This window comes from Periplaneta americana, chromosome 15 (genome assembly GCF_040183065.1).
Source record: "Periplaneta americana isolate PAMFEO1 chromosome 15, P.americana_PAMFEO1_priV1, whole genome shotgun sequence".
Classification (NCBI taxonomy): Eukaryota; Metazoa; Arthropoda; class Insecta; order Blattodea; family Blattidae; genus Periplaneta; species Periplaneta americana.
In genome coordinates, this window is record NC_091131.1 from 22,382,268 (window position 1) to 22,396,762 (window position 14,495).

Consider the following 14,495-nt stretch of genomic DNA (forward strand, 5'->3'; position numbering starts at 1 on the left):
AACCTCTTGGTATATGTTAACTTTTTACATGTTACTGTTCAGTTAGATTAGTATTTATTTGTTAATGGTACATGTACATAATTTATTTGTTGGATTTTCCCATATAAACCACCGAAATGTGGCGTGTATAGAGAAATCGTATTCACATTGCACTGCTCTTCAATATTTCCTGTTAATTTTTATCGGTGTGACAAAATATCGGTATAATTCATGCATATTGTGCTTACTTAGCGATATAAAATATCGGTGTGACAAAATCACAGATAAAAGTCACAGATATTTAATTGTCACAGTCACAGTTGTCACAGATACTTGAAAATATCGTTTAAGCTCAACTCTAGTAGCAACTGATGACCTGACTGGTTGCTTGTCCTGACCTGACTGGTTGACGAAACGTCTGGTAACGTCAGCACCAGTAGACCACGGCATCTTAGCCCGGAAGCTCTGTTTCAACTAGACACCGGCCGTGAAAGCCTGCATGCTAAGATTTCATAGCGTGTTTTGGGAAAGCCATTGATTTAATTCCCAATATGCTCAGTCAGTTAAAGAGAGCAGTGTATTATGATAATAAATTATTGAAAGAATTTTACTTTTGACTTTTAAATATGCAGAAATTCGATCCGAATAAATGTGACATTTTAAAATTCTTCTTCAGAAGGCAAAAGCAACTAACTATTGTTAATTGGCCATTGATCAGCAATTAAAGTTTACAGCTGTTAAGCAAAACTTTTAACAATCATTGTCGTTGGTGCACCGTACTTGTGACTTAAAAATACATTAAGTTGGCAGTTAATGGTTGTTAAAACTTAAACAATGTTGATGCATCCGACCATGAATCTATTAAATTTGGTGATTTCTATGGTCATTTAAATCGCAAACCAATCATGGTATTGGTCTAATCGACCAATTACTTCACGAAACTTCATCGTCGCTATTATGACGAAATTCAGAAGTTTTAAAATGTTTCTTGGCGATATTATACAGAGACATCATTTTATTTTTACTAACATTTTCAATATTAACCTGGCTATATCTTTGGATTAAAGTTCTAGAGCAGGAAACACCGCTTGCTCCCCCTTCCGAGACTGGAGTTCGATGATACTGGCGTAAAATACAAATCACTTCACTAGATATAGGAGGAAAGAAAAGTAGTTCATCCATTTATGTAAACTAGGAAATATCACAATTTTGAGTTTGATAATTTTCATTAGGTTTTTGTTTAATCAAAATACAGTACACTATTGATAATAAGTGTTTTTATTCACGAATTGAACTATCCATTCGGACGTATTAATTATGCAGTGTACATTGTACTGTAACAGCACATTAGGGTACAATATAGAGAATGAAGTTAAACTGAAAAATAATCATAATATGGATATTTAAACATATTTTTGAAAATGGTGGCCGTTCGTTTCGATACAGGCTTCAGTTCTTTTGTGCATATTATCGCCCTATAGACTATTGTACCAAATTCCAATTACCAGTTTCGTCCTTCGTACGAGTAACTCATGTTAAGATAATTCTGTACCTACTCTATAAAAGAGTACATCACGTACTGTAAATTCAATCTTCATTTCTGTCCGATCCGAAAAGATAAAATTACTCAGACATGCTATCTACTGTCCGTTCAAGTGGTTTTGTCGCAGGGTCGTAGGAAAGGAAGGAAATCACGTGACAGTTAATTACTTAACGAGGCCCTTTTATTTAAGTTATTTTAAACAATTGTATAATAATACGTAGACGTCCAATTCCTAACAAATTAATGTTTTCAGAAAAGAGCTAAGACAGCCCAGCTACTAGACTTTACAGAGGGACGAACAGAAACAGGTGGGGGAAACCGGGATGCGACTCGACGTAGGCAAACGGACGACAGTATCTGTGCGAAAATATGATTCAATATTGAAAGCTCTTTCGTCACTGGAAAACGCGAACATATTTCTGGAACGTACTATACTCACTAACTCAGTACTGCATACGCGGCCTCGGTTCTGTGTGGAGAACGATTGGAAGTTTACTAGTAGAGGGAATGGGAGTGAAGTACATTAAAAAACTCAAGTACAATAAAAATTGAAGTAAAAATAAAATGATGTCCCTGTACAATGATTTCATTTGGACGCGTGGCTGGTTGGAGAAGATTTGCGATGCACTACTTGTAACCGGTTATGTCCCCCTTCACTCAGCATGCCCACTAAATCAGTTGAAGCGAAGTCTCTGTGCTGTACAGAAGTTCATACGTGTTTCAGTGTGTTTCTACAGTGTGTTTGTGCTGTTATACTGCCAAAAAGTCAGTATACTTTAGAACACAGAGTCTTTACGTGTGATTCCTATGTGAAAACGAACTCTTGTACAGAAGTGAGACGGCGATTTATAGACAGCTTCCCTGCTGTTCGTGAGCCTCACGGAGAAACGGTTCATAATCTTGTGAATAGATTTAAGCAAACGGGATCCGTTCTTGATAAGAAACAAAGAGTAAATAGCCGTACTCTTACAGAGGGAAGACTCGATGAGATCAGACAAAAGTTAGAACAAAAAGTCCAAGAAAATCTCTGAGAAAACTTTCTCAGGAATCAGGAATTTCGCAAACCTCGGTTTGGAATGCCACTTGACTTCGCTTCAACTGATTTAGCGGACACACTGAGACGTGAGAGTGGAGGAGGACATAACCGGTTACAAACAGCGCAAATCCCCGCCAACCGGCCATGGGTCCAAATGAAGATCCTGTGCATTTTTCATTATTGAAATGTAGTTTAGCGAGGTTACATAATTTATATTACATTAAAATATAAATATATCCATTCATAGTGTTAAAAATACAGCAACTTCATCTCTATTCCTTAACGGTATTTTTTAAACTATCGTTGGTGAGGGAGACAAGACTAACTGTAGTAACTTTCGAGAAATATCACTTTTGTTGACATCGTACAAAATTTTGTCCAATTTATTCCGAGAAGATTAACTCCATATGTAGATAAAATTATTGGGGATAATCAGTGTGGTTTTAGACGTAAAAGATCAACTATTGATCAGATATTTTGTATTCGACAGATAATGGAGGAAAAATGGGAGTATAAGGGTAGTGCATCAGTTATTCATAGATTTCAAAGAGGCATATGACTCGGTTAAGACAGAAGTTTCATATAAATTGTTATTGAATTTGGTATTCCCAAGGAACTAGTTCGATTAATTAAAATGTGTCTCACTGAAACGTACAGCAAAGTCCGTATAGGTCAGTTTCTGCCAGATGCGTTTCCAATTCACTGTGGGCTAAAGCAAGGAGATGCAGTATCACCTTTACTTTTAAATTTTCCTCTAGAGTATGCCATTAGGAAAGTTCAGGATAACAAAGAGGGTTTGAAATTGAACGGGTTACATCAGCTGCTTGTCTATGCGGATGATGTGAATATGTTAGGGGAAATCCACAAACGATTAAGTAAAACACGGAAATTTTACTTGAAGCAAGTAAAGAGATAGGTTTGGAAGTAAATCCCGAAAAGAGGAAGTATATGATTATGTCTCGTGACCAGAATATTGTACGAAATGGAAATATAAAAATTGGAAATTTATCCTTTGAAGAGGTGGAAAAATTCAAATACCTGGGAGCAACAGTAACAAAATATAAATGACTCTCGAGAGGAAATTAAACAAAGAATATTTCGGCCGATAAGCTTTTATCATCCAGTCTGCTGTAAAAAAATCTGGAAGTTAGAATTTATAAAACAGTTATGTTACCGTTGTTCTTTATGATTGTGAAACTTGGACTCTCACTTTGAGAGAGGAACAGAGGGTAAGAGTTTTTGAGAATAAGGTGCTCAGGAAAATATTTAGGGCTAAGAGAGATGAAGTTACAGAGAATGGAGAAAGTTACACAACACAGAACTTCATACATAGTATTCTTCACCTGACATAATTAGGAACATTAAATCCAGACGTTTGAGATGGGCAGGGCATGTAGCACGTATGGGCGAATCCAGAAATGCATATAGAGTGTTAGTTGAGAGGCCGGAGGGAAAATGACCTTTGGAGAGGCAGAGACGTAGATGGGAAGATAATATTAAAATGGATTTGAGGGAGGTGGGATATGATAGAGACTGGATTAATCTTGCTCAGGATATGGACCAATGGCGCGCTTATGTGAGGGCGGCAATGAACCTCCGGGTTCCTTAAAGGCCAGTAAGTAAGTAAGTGAGTAAGTAAGTAAGTAGGTATGGTTTGTGACATTGCATAATGGAAACCCCAGTTTGTAAAATCTAATTAAATGATTTTGTAAACCTTGTGAAACTTTAGGAATAGGAAGATTGTAAATGTGTACTTTGTTAACATTATGAGACTTGTCTGAGCGTGTTTCTCGCGGAGGTGGTACTGGAATTCATGCTTGATGGTGCACGGTGGAACTTGTGACTCAAGACGTACAAGGAACTTGTACGAAGAAAATGAGCCCTCTAACTAAAAATATCTGACAGTTCTCAGAACAAGTAACATTGTGCAACGTTGACGACATCATGGGTGCGGCGGTCGGCAGCGAAACTTTCTTCGGCTGGTTTTTCACCTATCGACGCGCGGGGAATCCTTGTGGCCCGCCTCGTATGCATTAGACATTAGAACTCATATGACTCAGGAAATTCCCCTTCTTTGGAGTACCTGTTTCGAGCAGCATAGTTTCGCGGTCGGGTTTCAACGTTCAACGTGCGTGCGACCTTGTAGCAGTATGTGTAAACATCCCTCTTGTAGGAGGTCATTTCCGTCTCTCAGGACAAGCTCTTTGATTTCTCTTTCTGTTTGAGGATGTGCGCTAGGCTGAATCCTTCCGCATTCAGATAACTATTTATGTAATTCTTCTCTAATCAGAGACAGAGATATCGAAATGGTGATAATGGAGTCAGTAAGAGAATAAGGATAGCAGAAGAATCCGTAATACTCTGAAAGAAGTCTATCCCCAACTTACTTTGTTCACAAAAGAAATCTCAAGACTTTCTGGGATCGAACCACGATTCCCTCAAATGACAAATTTTTCTGAGCCTCACATCGGAAAGTCTTCCTGAGATTTTGGACAACTACGGCTGTACCACGGCATTCAAATGTACCGTATTTAAGTGATGTTGGACAACTACGGCTGAACCACGATATTCAGACGTATTTAAGTGATTTTGGATAACTATGGCTGAACCGCGGCATTCAGACGTATTTAAGTGATTTTGGACAACTACGGCTGAACCACGGCATTCAGACGTATTTAAGTGATTCTGGACAACTACGGCTGAACCACGGCATTCAGAAGCATTTAAATGATTTTGGATAACTACGGCTGAATCACGACATTCAGACGTATTTAAGTGATTTTGGACAATTACGGCTGAACCACGGCATTCAGAAGCATTTAAATGATTTTGGATAACTACGGCTGAATCACGACATTCAGACGTATTTAAGTGATTTTGGATAACTATGGCTGAACCACGGCATTCAGACATATTTAAGTTATTTAAGTGATTTTGAATAACTATGGCTGAACCAAGACATTCAGACGTATTTAAGTGATTTTGGACAACTACGGCTGAAACACGGCATTCAGAAACATTTAAATGATTTTGGATAACTACGGCTGAACCACGACATTCAGAAGTATTTAAATGATTTTGGACAACTACGGCTGAACCACGACATTCAGAAGCATTTAAGTGATTTTGAATAACTACGGCTGAACCACGGCATTCAGAAGTATTTACGTGATTTTGGACAACTACGGCTGAAACACGGCATTCAGAAGCATTTAAATGATTTTGGATAACTACGGCTGAACCACGACATTCAGAAGTATTTAAGTGATTTTGGACAACTACGGCTGAGCCACGGCATTCAGACATATTTAAGTGATTTTGAACAACTAAGGCTGAACCACGGCATTCAGACGTATTTAAGTGATTTTGGACAACTACGGCTGAACCACGGCATTCAGAAGTATTTAAGTAATTTTAGACAACTACGGCTGAGCCATGACATTCAGAAGTATTTAAGTGATTTTGGACAACTACGGCTGAACTACGGCATTCAGAAGCATTTAAGTGATTTTGGACAACTACGGCTGAATCATGGCATTCAGAAGTATTTAAGTGATTTTGGACAACTACGGCTGAATCATGGCTTTCAGAAATATTTAAGTGATTTTGGACAACTACGGCTGAACCACGACATTCAGAAGCATTTAAGTGATTTTGAATAACTACGGCTTAACCACGGCATTCAGAAGTATTTACGTGATTTTGGACAACTACGGCTGAACCACGGCATTCAAAATTATTTAAGTAATTTTGGACAACTACGGCTGAACCACAGCATTCAGAAGTATATAAGTGATTCTGGACAACTACGGCTGAACCATGGCATTCAGAAGTATATAAGTGATTTTGGACAACTACAGCTGAACTACGGCATTCAGAAGTATTTAAGTGATTTTGGACAACTACGGCTGAACCACGGCATTCAGAAGTATTTAAGTGATTCTGGACAACTACGGCTGAACCATGGCATTCAGAAGTATTTAAGTGATTTTGAACTGCGACTGAACCATGGCATTCAGACGTATTTAAGTGATTTTGGACAACTATGGCTGAACCACGGCATTCAGAAGTATTTAAGTGATTTTGGACAACTACGACTGTGCCTCGGAAAGCGGTGTTATCGTCTTGATTTTATTCTCACTACGAAAAATAATCATGATTTCAGCGTAATATTTATCTACATTTAATCCTCTCTGGAGCAGTAAATGACGAATTACGTTATAAAATTATTTCTACTTTTCGTTGCGAATTATTTACAAGTCCGTAGAAGGTACAGACAGCCCATATTATTAACACAAAATTCAGCTCGGTTTAAAGTAGTGTTGTGGGATTTAATCGATTAATCTAACCAATTAATCGATTAATTTCTGTTCTAAGATTAATCGATCAAAAATATTTAATCGAATAATCGAGTCGATTCAAATTAATCAGCTGTACTTATTATTTTGTTATTACAAACTCAGACTAAAACCTCCGACAACATTAGTCTCTCAGAAATTGTGTACTTCAAAGAACAATAGTACCGTTACAGCAAATATTTGCACAAACACTTCAGAAAGAGATGTAGAGATGAGGACAGTGACCTATCTACCTCTATTGAAAGTTGAAACACAATGCGAAACCCTTATTAAGTTTTATGTTTTTACGGTTTTTCAAGAAAACTTTCACCTTGTTGTCAGCTCGTCTTCCTACCATATGAAATACATACTTTTCTGGAATTCGCCCTCCTCATCCCTTAGCCATGGCTACACTGTGTGCAAGTGAGAGAGTAACTATCTTCTTCTCTTTCTATAATTTTGTAACCCGATTACAATAAGGGCCAGTCTTCTGTTTTGTTGCAGTTTCTTTAATGAGTTTGTAGATGAAGCTTGTGTGTTTAGTTTGATAAAGAAAAAAAATCAGATTTCTGCGGTCTGTGAAAAGTGAAAACTACATTATGACATAAGTTATGAAAATTTTAGAGGTAAACTCAGTGAAACGTTTGGATTTAAATTGAACGATCGTGAAAAAATGCTTGACAGAAAAAAATCTGACATGTGAATAAATGCAAGAATAAAATAAATTACAATTACAATTACAAAATAAAACAGCAAATAAGTACACACTTACTATTGTAATATTCATACTTTAAACTCAAAATGCATAGGTTACCTAGAGAAGAATAATTGTTAATGTAGTTTATGCCTTTTAATTATTCTAAGTGGATGTATTATTATTTCATTAACAAATCATTTTAAGATGATCAAAAGTTGTTAACAAAAATAAAATCACTCTCAAGCTATAATGATTGTAGTTTCATGATGTTGCTTCTGACGATACCTAACTGCATTACCTGAATGAATGAATGAATGAATGAATGAATGAATGAATGAATGAATGAATGAGGAGAGAAGAAAAAAATATCATTGAGAGGTACATAATGATAATTCCGTCCTTGCAACGATTCTTGAAACTCCAGGATGGCTCAATGTCTTCTGTCTTTCATAACCCAGAGCCGACCACCCCAGAAACCGGACATTCATTAAACCGAATACTGGATCACTCCGCGAGATAGAAGAGCTTTGCTTATTGTCTATAGCGCCAGGCGTTCTGTAGCAATATATCATTTCCATTTTTCGTAACCAGTTGTGCACGACTCTAATCCTAGCAAGCGGAAAGATTCCAATTTTGTATTTCATTTTATTAATTCATACCGCTTATCGCATTACATTATAATTTTAATGACATTTCTATATGGAATAAACACATGTCATTGTATTGACCCCACATCATAGCGAATCAAGATAGTGTCATGATGATGCATCAACGTACAGTAGTGTCATACTTACTTACTTACAAATGGCTTTTAAGGAACCCGAAGGTTCATTGCCGCTCTCACATATGTAAGCCCGCCATCGGTCCCTATCCTGTGCAAGATTAATCCAGTCTCTATCATCATATCCCACCTCATTCAAATCCATTTTAATATTATCCTCCCATCTACGTCTCGGCCTCCCTAATGGTCTTTTTCCATCCGGTATCCCAACTAACACACTATATGCATTTCTGGATTCGCCCATACGTGCTACATGCCCTGGCCATCTCAAACGTCTGGATTTAATGTTCCCAATTATGTCAGGTGAAGAATACAATGCGTGCAGTTCTGCGTTGTGTAACTTTCTCCATTCCCCTGTAACTTCATCCCGCTTAGCCCCAAATATTTTCCTAAGCACCTTATTCTCAAACACCCTTAACCTATGTTCCTCTCTCAGAGTGAGAGTCCAAGTTTTACATCCATGCAGAAGAACCGGTAATATAACTGTTTTATAAATTCTAACTTTCAGATTTTTGGACAGCAGACTGGATGATAAGAGCTTCTCAACCGAATAATAACACGCATTTCCCATATTTATTCTGCGTTTAATTTCCTCCCGAGTGTCATTTATATTTGTTACTGTTGCTCCAAGATATTTGAATTTTTTCACATCTTCGAAGGATAAATCTCCAATTTTTATAGTTCCATTTCGTGCAATATTCTGGTCACGAGACATAATCGTATACTTTGTCTTTTCGGGATTTACTTCCAAACCGATCGCTTTACTTGCTTCAAGTAAAATTTCCGTGTTTTCTCTAATCGTTTGTGTATTTTCTCCTAACATATTCACGTCATCCGCATAGACAAGAAGCTGATGTAACCCGTTCAATTCCAAACCCTGCCTGTTATCCTGAACTTTCCTAATGGCATATTCTAAAGCTAAGTTAAAAAGTAAAGGTGATAGTGCATCTCCCTGCTTTAGCCCACAGTGAATTGGAAAAGCATCAGATAGAAACTGACCTATAAGGACTCTGCTGTATGTTTCACTGAGGCACATTTTAATTAATCGAACTAGTTTCTTGGGAATGCCAAATTCAATAAGAATATCATATAATACTTCCCTCTTAACCGAGTCATATGCCTTTTTGAAGTCTATGAATAACTGATGTACTGTACCCTTATACTCCCATTTTTTCTCCATTATCTGTCGAATACAAAAAAATCTGATCAATAGTCGATCTATTACGCCGAAAACCGCACTGATGATCCCCAATAATTTCATCTACGTACGGAGTTAATCTTCTCAAAAGGATATTGGACAAAATTTTGTACGACGTCAACAAAAGTGATAATCCTCGAAAGTTACAACAGTTGGTTTTGTCCCCCTTTTTAAAAATAGGTACAATTATGGACGCCTTCCATTCTTCTGGTACAATTTCCTTTTCCCAAATAGCAAGTATAAGTTTATAAATTTCGCTATATAATGCACTTCCACCCTCTTGTATTAATTCTGCTGGAATTTGATCGATACCTGAGAAAAGACGCCGAGTTTTAGGGAAGCTTCAACAAAACCTTGAAATGATTCACTGCAAACTGTTTTCCTTGAGTATCTTGAAAAATAAAACATTTTCCTCTCCATTGTAAACGCAATAATTCATATTCGACGGGGTTCCGGTAGGCCTATGACGTTACATGTCCATAAAATTGTCGCTTCACGCCTAACCGTTAGACAACTTCTTTCGCTTGTTTGCATGGTGGGATGCGAGGTGCTAGGTATAAATATTATTTATCAAGTCTGCGCTCTTAATTTAATTTGGTTCTGTTTTTTTTTCAATTGAGTGCTACACATTTTTAGGTTCTTATTAATTTGAACACCGACTATTATGTGGTTGCGAGAAGGTACTAAAAAATTATGCCCATTCACTTCTTCGCACACATTGCAACGTTGTATAGTACAGGGACATCATTTTATTTTATACTAACATTTTTAATATTAACCTGTCTATACCTTTAGAGAACCGGAAACACCGCTTGCTCCCCCCTCCAAGACTGGAGTTCGATGATACTGGCGTAAAACACAAATCACTCTACTAGGTATAGGAAGGAAGAAAAGTAGTTCATCCATTTACGTAAACTAGGAAATATCGCGATTTTGAGTTTGATAATTTTCATTAGGTTTTTCTTTAATCAAAGTACAGTACTGTATTAAGAATAAGTGTTTTTACTCACGAAGTGAGTTATCCATGCGAACGTATTCATTATGCAGTGTATATTATACTGTCTACAGCACATTAGCGTACAATATAGAGAAAGAAGTTAAATTGAAAAATAATCGTAATATGAATATTTAAACACAATTTTGAAAATGGTGGCCGTTCATTTCGATACAGGCTTCAGTTCTTTTGTGCATATTATCGCACTATAGACTATTGCATCTAATTCCAATTGCCAATATCGTCCTTCGTACTAGTAACTCATGTTGAAATAATTCTGTACCTACTCTACGTACTGTAAATTCAATCTTCACTTCTGCCCGACCCGAAAATATAAAATTACTCAGACATACTATCTACTGTCCGTCCAAGTGGTTATGCCGCAGGATTGTAGAAAGGGAGGAAATCACGTGACAGTTAATTACTTAACGAGGCCCTTTTATTTAAGTTAAATTAAACAGCTGTATAATATTACGTAAACTTCCAATTCCTAAGAGAAATTAATGTTTTCAGAAAAGAGCTAAGACAGCCCAGCTTTTACAGAGGGGCGAGCAGAAGCAGGTGGGGGAAATCGGGAAGCGACGTAGGCAAACGGACAGTACCTGTGCGAAAATATGATTCAATATTGAAAGCTCTTTCGTCACTGGAAAACGCGAACATATTTCTGGAACGTACTATACTCAGTAACTCAGTACTGCTTACTATCTGCGGTCTTGGTTCTGTGTGGAGTTGGAACTTCCTTAGTAGAAGGGGTGGGAGTGAAGTACATTCAAAAACTCAGGTACAACAAAAATTGAAGTAAAAATAAAATGATGTCCCTGTAGATCACTTAACTACTGTAGTTAGAAAGGCCTGGTTTCTTTAGTATGTTATCTTACATTTTTTTTGTTAAATTCATTTATACACACTTTAATTTCTCTGTTCATATCGCATGTGTAGGATCTGTGGGTATACAAATAGGCCGTTGCTACTGTTGAGTTCCTGTTTCTATTGTGTGTTGTAGATGGCTTGTGTTCATTTAGCTGATTTTAGATTTTTGATTAATGTTTTATGATATTGGTGATTGATGCGGGGACGAATCATGGTATGTAAATTTCCAATCCGGCATTTGCCTTTATGACTGAGAGAAACCATGAAAAACTCGTCATATTAGCCGGCCACGGTGTTTGAATCCGGGACCTTCCGAATGCGAGTCTCAAACGCTACCATCTGAGACAACTCGCTCGATTACCAGACTTTATCATCAATAAAGCCCAGTTTTTTTATTCAGTAAACCTTCACTTCATTTTTTATTACGATAATGGGGTATTAAAAAAAAAGGTAAAGGTATCCCCGTAACATGCCATGAAGGCACTTGGGGGGCATGGAGGTAGAGCCCCATGCTTTCCATGACCTCGGCACTAGAATGAGGTGGTGTGGTCGGCACCACGCTCTGACCGCCTTTTACCCCCGGGAAAGACACGGTACTCAATTTTATAGAAGGCTGAGTGAACCTTGGGGCCGTTCTGAAAGTTTGGCAACGAGAAAAAATCCTGTCACCACCTGGGATCGAACCCCGGACCTTCCATTCTGTAGCCAGCCGCCAGTATTAAGAAACAAAATTCAGGATACAAAATTTGATTCAAGATATTTTAAGTATGTATACAGTAGAACTCCGTTATAGGGACCTCGTTTTGTGCGCACCTCGCCTATAACGACAAATATTCTGTGGTCCCAACTAATTCCCCATAAGACATATGCTCTTCTATCTTGCTTAATACGACAAATGTACATGCGTCTACCTCGCATATAACGTCATTTTCAACCTCAATTTGGAATAAGATTTTCTAAGAACCAAAGTATTTTAAGAAATATTTTGTTGAAATCTGGCCCTGACAAATTCTTTGCAGTCTCCTTCTGTCATAGACCTCTGGAATGCAGGCGGATTCCCCACCCCATTGTAACCTGCCCGAATTCATGCGGTATTAGATCAGTTTCGACAGGAAGTTTTCACTAAGTGCACGCATTTTAACGCAGTATGGCCACTAAAAGAAGTGAGTGACGCTTTAGAAGTCATTAGAATTGTGAATATGTTCTATGAAGCTAGGAAGGGAGCAGTGAAATTGCAACTGAAATTATGAACAGAGAACGTAATTTAGAAAGTGTATATTGGGCAAGTAGGAGACAACAGAGTAAAATGACTAATTACTTCACTCCTAAGTAAAGTAGTTTGGTGAGTACTGAGCAAACTGTTTTAATACAGAATACTGTATTTATAATTGTAGACTTACGTGTATTTTATAGTGTTCATGGTGGGCTTAAAAGTCAATACACAAATCTAAAGTAAGTCTAATTATAGTACTTTATGCAACGAGCCTATAATGAAGGTAATTAAGAAGCGAGTATGGATATTTATGAAACGAGCGCAAGCGAGTTTCATAATTTTCATACGAGCTTCTTAATTACCATTATAGGCGAGTTTCATACGACTTTTTATGCTCGACCATATTTCTAACTTGATATTATTAATTTTCTTTGTATCTGACCTTGACCAATGTCACGTATGTTGTGAGATGTTGGCAGACGCGAAAGTATTGATTTTTTCCGAGGAACAGATGTTCACATTGACCTTGCTAGGCCATAAGAACCTACAGAGATAACATTGAAATTAAATTAGACATTGAAAAACGAGATGACAAATTGAATTTATTTGAATATTATTTACAATTAACGCTAATTGTTATAGTAACAGAACATAACCTTCTGCGACAGTATTGGATTTCCAGCCTCCGTGACTTTTCGCTAATTCTCTTTCCATTGCATATCCGAGAATAATCGATACTTGCGGTTTTATAACGGTAGAAAGCTGACCTGTCACTGGCTGAACAGTTGTAACCTGAGTCGTCATTGGCTGAAAGACCTGACCTTTAATGAGTAGGTGTACTTTAATGACATGCATTAAAGGTCTGCTACCAGGTGTATAATTACTACATTTCGGCATGGTCGAGCATAAAGTTTGTTATTTTTCATTTTCCACCTCACTAGATTGATAATGTGAATCTCTGTTACTACGACACTCGTTTATAACAACATAATGTTTAAGGTACCTTCGATGTCGTTATAACCAAGTTGTACTGTACTTTGCTAATTTACAGGAACAGCGTTGTTTCATATGCCGTAAATATACGACACGGGTCTCACAATTTTAATTCTGTCCTGGAGGAAGCTATGCTAAAGACACATGAAGAATGTCTACTGCTAGTTTACTGTGGTTTTACTTACCGTTATAGAATAACCAATTTTATAGAAAAGTCTGAATTAAAAATTTATACGTCATTCCAACTACTCGTATACGAACCGAAGACTTAAAATTTTGGAGGGGAAATAAAACACATTTCAGACGTGTACAGACGCAGAAACAAAATTTGGGCCACCTAAATTTTCCAAGTTCCAGTTATACAAGTCTATTACAAAGGCTTTACCCGATTCCATAGCCTTGTATTATGAAAAGTATGAGACATACATTGTTGAAAGTTATACCAATAAAAAGAGAAACTCGTCAAGTTTTTGGTCCATCAACTGCTACAAGTGCTCGATGTGACATCCTCGCCTCACGTGACAAACATCCACTCGGTAGTCTAACTCCTGCCACACCCGCTTATCACGATCAACTCTAGCCACTGCCGTACGGATTCAAGATTAACTGACAAAGGAGGTACATACACTTGATCTTTGACAAACCCCCATAGAAAAAAATCACAGGGAGTCAGATCTGGCGACCGAGGAGGCCAACGGAGAACACACCGATCGTTGTTAGAAGCCCGTCCACACCAACGTTGTGGTAGATGCTCATTAAGATACTCACGCACTTCCAGATGGAAATGTGGTGGAGCCCCATCTTGTTGAAATAAAAGCTCTGGTTTATCTTCATGTAACTGAGGCATCAATCAC